Raw genomic sequence first — 10,224 nt, forward strand, 5'->3', positions numbered from 1 at the left:
CATTTCTACAACGGTATTAAACTGCAACAAAGTTCGTTTATGTTATGCATAAATGCTCATTTAAGTGTAAGAGACAGATACGAATATGAGACACGTTAAGACTTAAGTAGGATTTACTTTATATTTAGTGAGAAATACTGTTCAGGTGTTCAATAAATGTCCACCCTGATGGGCTGAGGCTGGTAAATGGGATGTCAGGCTACACTGAGGAGAGCTTAGAAGTGTTGCTGTATACTCACCATGCAGTCACAACAACCTAAACACAGTCACACAGTAAACACATGAACCACTCATGTGTCTTTGTGCGTTTAACTACAACTATAACAGGGAAGAGACAATAAACTGGCAAAGAAATAAAACTACAGTTTACCAAACAAAGTAAGGATAGCAAATATCCCGTCTATTGATCAGGAGATCAATAGAGATATCGAAGCACATTCATTAGCGGAGGTTTACTATCTGGTTGGATATTAGTTGAGTTACTCAAAGACTTTCTAAAGTTGCCGCTTTTATGCGCATCAGTCAGTTTGAACAGCGGTTTTTGCCTTCACATTCAAATATTACACAGCGTGAATTCACCCTCAGCTCAGAATAAAACCTCTGCTTGTCCTTCCGTTAATATGCTGAGTGAGCAGGATTGTGATGCGGATGAAGAATGTAATTTGAAAGTGAGATTTTTAAATAGGGAGCATAATCTTAACGTGTTTTAACAGCATTTTAGTGAAAATGTTTAAATTTACTACAGTTGTTGAAGAGGCTGAAATAAAGTCACTGAATGCTGTTGAGCTGAGATACAAATAGATGTCTAAATATTTAAAATATTCTGTATTTTAACCTCGACGCCTTTTCAAGTGCAAATCACCAAACACGTTATTACTGGATCAGACTGAGAGCTACAGTCATGTCTCTATGTCTTTGATCTATATATGTTTTAAATCTTTAACTATATTTTTCATCTTCAGTTGCTGCCTCCTGTGTTTTGTCCGTCAGATTAAAGCTGAACAAATATATTTAAAATGTGATGTAGCTGCAGCCTGATACACAGTCAGATTCCACTTTATCATCATCAAGGAAATGTAAGTCTGGTAAATGATGAATTGATGGACAACACTGAATAAAACTTTATTGTGTTAACTTATTGACACTTTTCCCGCTCTGACACAGGCTCTTTTTTAAAGATAAATGTGCAGCGTCGACACACACACTTGCCACTGTGGTATGCAAAGGTAAGACTCAGGGAGCACTAGCAAGGAAGCTAAAACAATAATCAACAATCAACAATAATCAGAACCTGATTGATAGGAAGGGATGGGCAAGTGAACAGACAAGGGCTGCGTTCAACATCAGTTTGGGGGAAGTGTTTCCTAGTGCTCCCTACCACACGAAGAACCCTGAAATATTAACTGCACCTTCAGATATTGTAATCAACTTAACCTGCAGCATCTTGTAGCACAGTTACATTACTGCACACAGACACCTGAGAAAGGCTTTTAAAAACATGTTACTTGAACTGAATTCATAGAAGAACAAACTGTAGACTGACTGAGATCTGACTAAAAGTCCTTTGCTCAGTCATGTAGAATAAGGAAGATGAACATGAGCACATGTTGTGATGCATGAATGAAACCTGACTTATCTTTTCACAAGTGTGATGACTGAACTTTGACCTCATGTGTTGATGACTCCTCTCCTCTGTCTCCTCTCACAGGGAGAAGATGATCTGCAGGATCCTTCTGCTCATCAGCCTGACCTCCTGTGTCTGTGGTTAGTTTAAACCTTCAGTTTGACATAAAGATGAACAACAGAATAAACCTTCAGCCTCACAAACATATTTTATGATTTCCATTTTAAAATATGTCAGTGAAAACATTAGAACTATTAAAGCTGGTAGATGACAGTTGGGAAGATCCTCTATCTTCAGTTATTGATTAGATTGTATTAATTATTGGCATCATGCATTACCTTTTTATACTCTTGTATCTTTAAACACTTAGCTGTATTTCTAAATATATATAGGTGGAGTTTAAGGGCTCAAATGTTAAAGTTCTTAGTTTGTCTGGTCCTCACTTTCCCTCTCTGTCTCCTCAACAGGAACATTTGTATTGAACGTGACAGAGACCTCCTACCAGGCAGAGGAGAACCACAACATCACACTGGAATGGATGTTTACAACCAAAACTGACAGTTCCTCCACCTTACTTATAATTAATTGTGAACTGTTAACTGATGTTAAACCCTTGGTCTTGTATCATCTATATGAGGGTGTTGAGGTCTCAGAGTTTCAGGATGGACAGTTTGCAGGACGAGTTCAGTGTGACAAAGACGCCCTCAGAGAAGGACGAATCAGACTTCATGTGTCTAGAATCAGGACTGATGACTCGGGTCTGTACGTGTGTGAAGTGCAAACAGATTCTGGTTGGAACAGAGGAAAAGGCCGACTCAATGTCACTGGTAAGATGATTCAGTAAAACTCAGCAGAACTATGAAATATGTTCCAACTTAATGTGTTGTGGTTATTTAGTTTTCTTTAGTGAAATGTTGTTTCTTCACATGAATGACACAGATGTGTTTGGTGTCTTTACAGCAGCGAGGGATCGGCCTGAACCTGAGACACCAAACACAGCGAGTCGGGAAAGGATCGGCCTCTACTGTGTACTGGGACTGACAGCAGCAGCTATATCTGTACTGGCTGTTTAGTCATTCACTCTCTGCCTGTTAAACAAGATTTATACTCGGTCCAGTGGTGGATTTCAGAAAACGTAGAGTTTAGCAGATGGATCAGAGGAAACAGTTTGATTCAATTTTATACCAAAGACACAGAACATACTAGTTTCCCATTGGCTGGCAGGTAACCATAGCAACAACCTTGATGCTTCATGCACTTAAATCACAAACTGTAAAAACTAATAATGGTTAAAACACATCCTGCCTTTATTTTATGATTTCTGTGAGTGTTGGGACATGCTGGACACTTACACATTGATTATGTATGTATAAAGAGGATGAACATAAAGGTAATTATTTAAGTTGTGTATGATGGACACCAGGGTGTCTAGTTGGACTATTCATGATTAACATTAAGTCCATATTAAGAGGTGTTATGTTGATGGTATGATGTCAATATGACTGTCAACAGATCATTTTCACTGTCTATTTTTGATGAGAAAAGCCTCACACAGGAAAAAATAGGCAACACACCAAATCTCTAGATGATGCACAGCTGCAGTTACGCCTGAGCTGCGTGGCTCAGGTGCTACCAGGTGTGCTCCTGTCAGTTCCCCTGACCACTGGTGCTGGCAAAACAACTGGAGTTGGTTCCTGAGCGCGGCACCGCGGCTGCCCACTGCTCCTAGTGTAGAGGATGGGTCAAATGCGAAGGTCAAATTTCGTTTCAGTGTATGTGAGTGCTGAGACAAAAAAGAAATCTTGATCATAACCCAACCATCTGACAGTCATCCTTAATGAGGACTTATTGTGCTAATTAGAAGTTCCAAGCTCTTGTCAAATAATATTTCTCATCTATTTAGGGTGTAAGGTTTCCAAAATCTAATTTAACAATGCATTGCCTTTCCTCATGTACAGTTTATAATGTGTACATATTGTAAATAAATCCCTATTTTTATGAGAGAAAGTTTGACTCTTTTGTGTGTCCATCCTGATAGGTAATCCAACCCAGTGAACAATGAGTTGTGATGTTCAAACCTCAAACAAGTCTGAAATGAACCAAACACTCTACAAACTTGTGTTCTCTACTAGCACCTCTGTATGTTTTAACCAAGTTACAACTAATCACATATAATTTTTTGCATGTTGTTACTCTAAGTATGCTTTACTGTTATGTATTTGTACATGTTCTATTGTATATATTTCATATACTTAATTACAACACAGAATCTGTAGTAAGAGTTCATGTGAGGCACTGCTCTGAACCAGACTGTCTGAATCTTTATTGGCAAGAAAGGGCCACAACATTTTGTTTTATGATCGTCACACAAAACAGAAACACACAAATAGATGTTATAAGAAAAGAAAATACAGTGTAAATATATATATATATATATATAGAGAGAGAGAGAGAAAGAATACAAGGTGAGCAAAAATAAATTATTTCAAATCTCAGTCAGCAAATAAAAAATCCTCAAAAAGTTCTAAGCAAATATCACAGATAAAACACATAACAGTAGCAGATCTCTGTGATACATCTGTTATGTTTCAATGAGTCTAAAGGTGTAAATGAGCACACAGCTGTAACCTGCAGCCAGGTGAGGATCTCTAAACAAGATGAGCTGACTTCCAGTGAAGAGCTTCCTCTGCTGGTCTTTATCCTTAATACCAGTGTTTCCAGTTCAAAGGTTTTCTCTCAAACATACATGTGAAAGACTGATAATCAATAACAGACAGTAAATAAGAGCTCACTGTAACAGACAGGATTAAAAACAGCAACAGTAAATCTCAGTTTCAATTACACATTACAATAAAACAACAAAGATCAATGTTGAGAAGTTAAAGATATAAATTCTGGAAAGAAGGTCAGAACTCACAGTTTTACAGTTTTCATGACGTTAGACGATCAACAAACATGATGAAAAGATTGTTGTGGTCATTATAAACAAACGAATCACTTCCTGTGTGGCACTAGTTTAACACCAGTGTTCATAACACATGAGAACAAGCAGCTCTGAAGGGTCTTAACCTGAATACTTCATTACAACCTTCAAGCACACGATAGACAGGATATAAATGTTAATGTTATATTTCATTTGAAAATAAATCATACACATGAGGTGGTTTATGAGGTAGACATGCTTCTCAGCATTATTTCAATAAAGTGAACAAAGTGCACATTTCAGATCTAACAAAGTTTAACGAGGACTCCTGATATCAAAATGATAAACAAGGTAAAGATCAAGAATGTTGTTTCCTCCATCAAGTCTGTTATTGTTGTATATCAGTGGTTCATTATGGCTCTGATACAAGCAGAGGTTTTATTCTGAGCTGAGGGTGAATTCACGCTGTGTAATATTTGAATGTGAAGGCAAAAACCGCTGTTCAAACTGACTGATCAACTCAACTAATATCCAACCAGATAGTAAACCTCCGCTAATGAATGTGCTTCGATATGCGCTAAAATACGGACTGAATGAATGAGGAGATGAAACAGCGTGTCTGGCTCTGTAAGAGAGAGGAGACAGAGAGAAACTCCGGGTTTGTTGAAGAAAAAGACTCAAAAATCAAGACTTTCCATCATCTCAGGGTGAACAAACTCAAGAGTTTTCATTAAACCCGCTTTCTGAAACAGGCTCCTGATCAATAGACGGGATATTTATTCATCTTGTTATTGAACAAGTGGAACACAGCTTTGGACCCCCGGTCCTCCCGCTGGTTAAAAACAACAACACATTTGGTCTTTGCAAACAGAAATTATGTACGTGTTTATTTGCATATAGAGCGGAGAAGTGAGATCTGATCACAAGCAGTCACTCAAGACGCATGTCAATGTCAGGTGTAAACTGTTTCTCTTTCTTTCAACATCACTACATCCTGCAATTCTTCCTCACTTCTGTCTCCTCTCTCCTGATTCCTTCACTCACTCTGGAAATGTGTACAATGTCTCTTGTTGGTCTCCTCTTGCTGCTGTTTTGTCTAATTTTAGGTTTGTTCTAAGTGTCAGCCATATTTAACACTGTTCCACATTTTAGAACCAACTGCTATCCTTACTTTGTTTGGTAAACTGTAGTTTTTCTGGCTCTGTAAGAGAGAGGAGACAGAGAGAAACACCGGGTTTACTTACTTACTTTACAGACACCTCTTATCTCTATATTGTCTGTTTCTTTAACCACTCATTTTCTTTTCAGACACATTTACCAGTTGTTTTATTTGATTTAATACTGTAGTTGTTGGGGGTAGGTGGACGGAGTTCCCAGCATGTGAGACATTGTGTTTACGGACATAAGTTTAGGTAAATTGTGTTTTAAATCACCACAGATGTTATCTGGTACACAGTGATTAGTGTTACTGTTCTCCACACTAACTATACGATGTTTCTAGTAGTTAACAGTTTGCTGTTATGGAATAAATCATCTTACACCATGAGTGAAGTTGTGTGGGTGGTTAGTTACTTCCCCCAGACAACTCTTGATGTAGAGTTGAAACCGCTCTGTTTACATACTGAGGCTTACACATTACAATATATATACAGTTCTGACTGCGTACTGTGACTTGCATATCACAGTTCACATCACAATGATTTATGCCCGATAGTTACCTTTTGGCTCAAATTGAGCTAAATCGCATGCGCAAACCCGTATTTGCGGTTAGTAACTTACCCCAGTGGAAAACCTCAAATGTATGCTGTTCGTCTTTCTATCTGACTCGTGAAACTCCCTACTGAGAAAACTATAATGTACACTTCCTGCTTAGCCTTCTGTGAGTTCCTTGCTCAGAATTATGCAAGGCATTGATGAGTAATAGCGGACTTCTTTTCTGACAATTTTCACAGATGTATAAAAGTAAAGATAACGGTTGACACAGCGGATAACTTTCTGTGCTTCCTGCAGCTCAACCTTTTTCGTGAAGTTCTGCAACAGTTTGCTTCTATATGTCTCCAGATTTTCTGCACTTTACTCTGCTGTTGTCACACTGTAAGTACTTTTTAATTTACTTTTTAAAACATGAAACATGCTTTTTTTAAAAAAATGATTGACATTATAATTATTGTAGGGCCTATCTGATAATTGTGAAATAAACAAAACCTGACTGCAGTTTTATATGATTTCTGTTATTATCATAATACCACAGCTGTTTTTCAGGAGGTTCATACCGGTACTTTACCGAATATACAAGAGTAGAGTAGAGAATATCCCAACACGGTGATGTTTCATGGAGTAATCCCGTCAATTCCTGGATTTTAATGAAGTGTTGGATTATTTGCACAGAAACGTGAGGAAAAACTCTCGGGTAGGCTAAGGCACATTTAACTTAACTATTTCCAATGGATGATATTTTCATGTCTCAACCCAACGATGAGCGTTAATGTTGAGAGATTTGGTGTATAAAGTACACTCTGCAGTGTATCATCGCTGCTCTTTCTCTCATGTGAGCCGTGTTTGTTGACTATGTGCATTTCTACAACGGTATTAAACTTCAACAAATTTCGTTTATGTTATGCGTAAATACTCATTTAAGTGTAAGAGACAGATACGAATATGAGACACGTTAAGACTTAAGTAGGATTTACATTATATTTAGTGAGAAATACTGTTCAGGTGTTCAATAAATGTCCACCCTGATGTGCTGAGGCTGATAATTGGGATGTCAGGCTACACTGAGGAGAGCTTAGAGGTGTTGCTGTATACTCACCATGCAGTCACAACAACCTAAACACACTCACACAGTAAACACATGAACCACTCATGTGTCTTAGTGTGTTTAACTACAACTATAACAGGGAAGAGACAACAAACTGGCAAAGAAATAAAACTACAGTTTACCAAACAAAACAGCAGCAAGAGGAGACCAACAAGAGACATTTTACACATTAATATGGTCTTCCACCTTTATACACTGGCACATGCAGAGACAATATGCAGCATCAAATTATAATGTGTTTGACAAAACACAACGAAGTAGCAGCGAAAACTCTTCAGTAAAGCTGAAGTTTTTGAAATTGACATTAGAGTTGTTTTAAGCGTCCCATTTATCTAGTGCTGTTCCTTTACATGACAGTAATGTTAATGCAGTTTGATAGTTTGGATAGCTTGACTGCTTATGCATTCCCACTGTGTGTTGTTTGTCCACAATTACTGTAATTATCACCATACGTGTTAAAGTTCTGCTTCATCCTCACTCCGATTTTTACATGGAAGACTTTTTACATTTCCAGAGTGAGTGAAGGAATCAGGAGAGAGGAGACAGAAGTGAGGAAGAATTGCAGGATGTAGTGGTGTTGAAAGAAAGAGAAACAGTTTACACCTGACATTGACATGCGTCGTCAGTGACTGCTTGTGATCAGATCTCACTTCTCCGCTCTATATGCAAATAAACACGTACATGATTTCTGTTTGCAAAGACCAAATGTGTTGTTGTTTTTAACCAGCGGGAGGACCGGGGGTCCAAAGCTGTGTTCCACTTGTTCAATAACAGGATGAACAAATATCCCGTCTATTGATCAGGAGCCTGTTTCAGAAAGCGGGTTTAGTGAAAACTCTTGAGTTTGTTCACCCTGAGATGAGGGAAAGTCTTGATTTTCAGTTTCAGAAGAGAGCAAACTTACACTTTGGGTCAGTTACCGCAGTAACTGACTCTGTGAAGCTAACCTGCTCGCTGGCAGGTTTTCTTCAACAAACCCGGAGTTTCTCTCTGTCTCCTCTCTCTTACAGAGTCAGACACGCTGTTTCATTTCCTCATTCATTCAGTCCGTATTTTAGCGCATATCGAAGCACATTCATTAGCGGAGGTTTACTATCTGGTTGGATATTAGTTGAGTTACTCAAGGACTTTCTAAAGTTACCGCTTTTATGCGCATCAGTCAGTTTGAACAGCGGTTTTTTCCTTCACATTCAAATATTACACAGCGTGAATTCACCCTCAGCTCAGAATAAAACCTCTGCTTGTCCTTCCGGTTTAACTCTGTGACTCTGTGCAAAAGACAGCTGTCAGTTTGTTAGAGCAGCTCCTCCACTGAAATCTTTATTGCACATGATGTGTAATCTCAGTTTAAATTTAAACAATCGGTACGAAGGTGTAGACATGTGGGATCAATGAATAATTATCTCTATCACTCATGATGTGATTGGTCGCACTGATGGAATATAATTCCTATAATATTGGAGATTATATGTTAATATGCTGAGTGAGCAGGATTGTCATGAAGAATGTAGTTTGAAAGTGAAATTTTTAAATAGGGAGCATAATCTTAACGTGTTTTAACAGCATTTCAGTGACAATGTTTAAATTTATTACAGTTGTTGAAGAAGCTGAAATAAAGTCACTGAATGCTGTTGAGCTGAGATACAAATAGATGTCTAAAAATTAAAAATATTCTGTATTTTAACCTCGACGCCTTTTCAAGTGCAAATCACCAAACACGTTATTACTGGATCATGGACATGAGCACATATTGTGATGCATGAATGAAACCTGACTTATCTTTTCACAAGTGTGATGACTGAACTTTGACCTCATGTGTTGATGACTCCTCTCCTCTGTCTCCTCTCACAGGGAGAAGATGATCTGCAGGATCCTTCTGCTCATCAGCCTGACCTCCTGTGTCTGTGGTTAGTTTAAACCTTCAGTTTTACATAAAGATGAACAACAGAATAAACCTTCAGCCTCACAAACATATTTTATGACTTCCATTTTAAAATATGTCAGTGAAAACATTAGAACTATTAAAGCTGGTAGATGACAGTTGGGAAGATCCTCTATCTTCAGTTATTGATTAGATTGTATTAATTATTGGCATCATGCATTACCTTTTTATACTCTTGTATCTTTAAACACTTAGCTGTATTTCTAAATATATATAGGTGGAGTTTAAGGGCTCAAATGTTAAAGTTCTTAGTTTGTCTGGTCCTCACTTTCCCTCTCTGTCTCCTCAACAGGAACATTTGTATTGAACGTGACAGAGACCTCCTACCAGGCAGAGGAGCACCACAACATCACACTGGAATGGATGTTTACAACCAAAACTGACAGTTCCTCCACCGTACTTATAATTATTTGTCAACTGTTAACTGATGTTAAATGCTTGGTCCTGTATCATCTATGTGAGGGTGTTGAGGACTCAGAGTCTCAGGATGGACAGTTTGCAGGACGAGTTCAGTGTGACAAAGACGCCCTCAGAGAAGGACGAATCAGACTTCATGTGTCCAGAATCAGGACTGATGACTCGGGTCTGTACCAGTGTGAAGTGAGAACAGATTATGGTTGGAACAGAGGAAAATGCCGACTCAACGTCACTGGTAAGATGATTCAGTAAAACTCAGCAGAACTATGAAATATGTTCCAACTTAATGTGTTGTGGTTATTTAGTTTTCTTTAGTGAAATGTTGTTTCTTCACATGAATGACACAGATGTGTTTGGTGTCTTTACAGCAGCGAGGGATCGGCCTGAACCTGAGAGACCAAACACAGCGAGTCGGGAAAGGATCAGCCTCTACTGTGTACTGGGACTGACAGCAGCAGCTATATCTGTACTGGCTGTTTAGTCATTCACTCTCTGCC

General features: G+C 38.3%; 1 long non-coding RNA gene across 1 annotated transcript; it reads left to right on the forward strand.

The window, feature by feature from the left end:
* The first annotated feature begins 6,477 nt into the window (after positions 1-6,477).
* Positions 6,478-9,257, forward strand: LOC122987438. Its single transcript, XR_006404492.1, has 3 exons — positions 6,478-6,641; positions 6,810-6,957; positions 9,220-9,257. It is a non-coding gene; the product is annotated as an uncharacterized LOC122987438 (long non-coding RNA).
* The last annotated feature ends 967 nt before the right edge of the window (positions 9,258-10,224 follow it).

The sequence above is a fragment of the Thunnus albacares genome, chromosome 8, assembly GCF_914725855.1.
Source record: "Thunnus albacares chromosome 8, fThuAlb1.1, whole genome shotgun sequence".
Classification (NCBI taxonomy): domain Eukaryota; kingdom Metazoa; phylum Chordata; class Actinopteri; order Scombriformes; family Scombridae; genus Thunnus; species Thunnus albacares.